This window comes from Bison bison, unplaced genomic scaffold, assembly GCF_000754665.1.
Source record: "Bison bison bison isolate TAMUID 2011002044 unplaced genomic scaffold, Bison_UMD1.0 scf7180017864492, whole genome shotgun sequence".
Classification (NCBI taxonomy): Eukaryota; Metazoa; Chordata; class Mammalia; order Artiodactyla; family Bovidae; genus Bison; species Bison bison.
In genome coordinates this window covers 6,107,912-6,110,831 of record NW_011495051.1, presented here as the reverse complement: position 1 = coordinate 6,110,831, position 2,920 = coordinate 6,107,912, and the positions used below count along the sequence as shown (strand labels likewise).

The 2,920-nt window shown below is 44.3% G+C and overlaps 1 protein-coding gene and 1 non-coding gene across 2 annotated transcripts in view; both read right to left on the bottom strand.

Annotated features, from left to right (window-relative positions):
- The window catches only part of FBN3 (fibrillin 3), a 128,390-nt gene that overhangs the window by 76,690 nt on the left and 48,780 nt on the right, over positions 1-2,920 (bottom strand). The window lies entirely within an intron of this gene.
- On the bottom strand, positions 1,078-1,150 carry TRNAR-CCU. Its single transcript has one exon. It is a non-coding gene; the product is annotated as a tRNA-Arg (tRNA).

The following is a 2,920-nucleotide window of genomic DNA, read 5'->3' as shown; positions in this document are numbered from 1 at the left end:
GTCTGTGCCGCGGGGGGTGGCCTGGTAGTCTGGGGACAGAGCTCTCTTTGTCTGAGTACAGGAAGCAGCTGGGCTTAGGGAGGATGGAGCACATGGCCAGGGAATTTGGCTGGATGCCTGGGAATGAGGCAGGGTTGGGGCGGGGTGGCAGGGTGCGGGGGGAGTGGTGCGTTCTGGAGTTCCCTGGGAAGGCCCCGAGAAGGTCAGGCGCAGGCTAGGAGGAGCGGAGAGAACAGCTGGACCCAGACGGCCTCCCCATCTGGTTCTGCAGGAATGACAGCCCCCTCTACACATTCTCACAATAGACCCCTGAGGCAGGCTCTTCTGTCCCCATTATACAGATGGGTAAAGGAGATCAGTCCTGGGTGTTCATTGGAAGGACTGATGCTACAGCTGAAACTCCAGTACTTTGGCCACCTCATGGGAAGAGTTGACTCATTGGAAAAGACCCTGATGCTGGGAGGGATTGGGGGCAGAAGGAGAAGGGGACGACAGAGGATGAGATGGCTGGATGGCATCACCGACTCGACGGACATGAGTTTGAGTGAACTCCGGGAGTTGGTGATGGACAGGGAGGCCTGGCGTGCTGCAATTCATGGTGTCACAAAGAGTCAGACATGACTGAGCGACTGAACTGAACTGAACTGAACTGAAATGGAGGCACAGAATCCCCAAGTCACTCATCCCGTCCCCAGAGCCCTAAAGAACACAGGCAGATTTGACTCACAAAGCAGCAAACCTCAGTCTGCTGAGCAGAGGGAGACAGCAGAAACCCCTGTCTTTGATACGTACACATATATTCTTTATTCTTCAACCATGAACACAAATGCTGGCCCCCATATGCATTGTTCGTCCTTGCTTTTTTCCTCTTTGGAAACATTTGTTTTACTTGTAAACCAAGAAGTACCTCTTAATGATTATCATTTTTATTACTTTTTATTTATTTGGGGGACTGGGATAAAATTTATTTTTTCTTTTTTTAAACTTACCTAGAACTTATTTTTACTTTATTTGTTTGGCTTCACTGAGCCTTAATTGCAGCACATGGAATCTTTAGTTGCAACATGTGGAATCTAGTTCCCTGACCAGGGATTGAACCTGGGCCCCCTGAATTAGGAGTTCAGAGTCTTAGCCACTGGACCACCAGGAAACATTCTTGAATTTATTTATTTACTTCTTAAAAAATTTTTTTATTTTGTATTGGGGTGTAGCTGATTAACAATGTTGTGACTGTTTAGCTGAACAGGGAAGGGACTAGACATAAGTATACATGTACCCATTCTTCCCAAACTCCCCTCCCATCCCAGCTGCCACATACCACTGAATTGAAGTATAGTTTTTTTACATTATTGTGTTAGTTTCAAGTGTACAGTGCAGTGGTTCTATTATATGTATATATATATATCATCTTTCAAAAGTTTTATTGAAACGTAGTTAATTTACAATGTCGTGCTCGTTTTGTGAATAGCACAATGATTCAGTTATACATACATATATATATACAAATGTACATTCTTTCCTACATTCTCTTCCATTATAGGTTATTCCTTGAGTGTAGTTCCTTGTGCTATACAGTAGGTTCCTACTGGTTATCTATTTTATATGTAGCAGTGTATATATGTTAATCCCAAACTCCTCATTTATATCCTTCTCCTGCTTTCCCCTTTGGTTAGCCATAAGTCTATTTTCTATGTCTGCGAATCTATCTCTAGGTTGTAAGTAAGTTCATTTGTATCTTATTTTTTGGATTCTGCATATAAGTAATGTCACACAACGTTTCTCTTACTGTCTGGCTTACTTCACTTAGGTCCATGCATGTTGCTCCTGATGGCTTTATTTCATTCTTTTTACGGCTGAGTAGTATTCTGTTGTCTATATGTACCACATCTTATTAATCCAATCATCTGTCAGAGGACATTTAGGTTGCTTCCATGTCTTGGCTGTTATAAATAGTGCTGCAATGAACACTGGGGTGCATGTATCATTTTGAATTAGGGTTTTGTCAGAATATGTGCCCAGGAGTGGGATTGCTGGATCATATGGTAGGTCTAGCTTTAATTTTTTAACTGAAACTCCATACTGTTCTCCACAGTGGCTGTTCCAATGTACATTCTCACCCACAGTGTAGGAGGGCTCCTTTTTCTCCCACCCTCTTTAGCTCCATTTGATGGAACATTATTCAGCCTTTAAAAGGGAGGAGATTCTGACACCTGCTACAACATGGTGAACCTTGAGGACATGATGCTCAGTAAAAAGAGCCAGATACAAAAGACAAATACTGTCTGATCCCACTCATAGGAGGTCCCTCGAGGAGTCAGATCCACAGAGACAGGAAGTAAACGGTGGGTCCAGGGGCTGGGGGAGGGGATGGGGAGTCAGTGTTTCATGGGGACAGAGCTTCAGTTTGGGGAGATGAAAAAGTACCGGAGATGGATGATGGGATGGTTGCCCAACAATGTGAATGTGCTTAATAGCACGTAAATGCACACTTAAAATGCTTAAGCAGTAATTGCACAATGTATATTTACATCATATCATTACGCTGTCCACTTAAAATTTTTTTTCATTGCTGTCCATTTTTCTACACATAGTTTTATTTTAAAGTTTATTTTATTCTTGGCTGTGCTGGGTCTTCATTGCTGTGCAGTCTTTTTTCTCTAGCTGTGGACAGTGGAGTCTACTCTCCAGCTGTGGCGCTTAGGCTTCTCTTTGCGGTGGCTCCTCTTGTTGCAGAGCACAGGCTGTGCAGGCTGTGCTCAGTAGCTGCAGTACGTGGGCTCAGTAGCTGCAGCTCCAGAGCACAGGCTTGGTAGTTGTGGCGTACGGGCTTAGTTGTTCCGCAGCGTGTGGGATCCTCCAGGGTCAGGAATTAAATCCATGTCTCCCATACCGGCAGGCAGATCCTTTACCCCTGACCCAC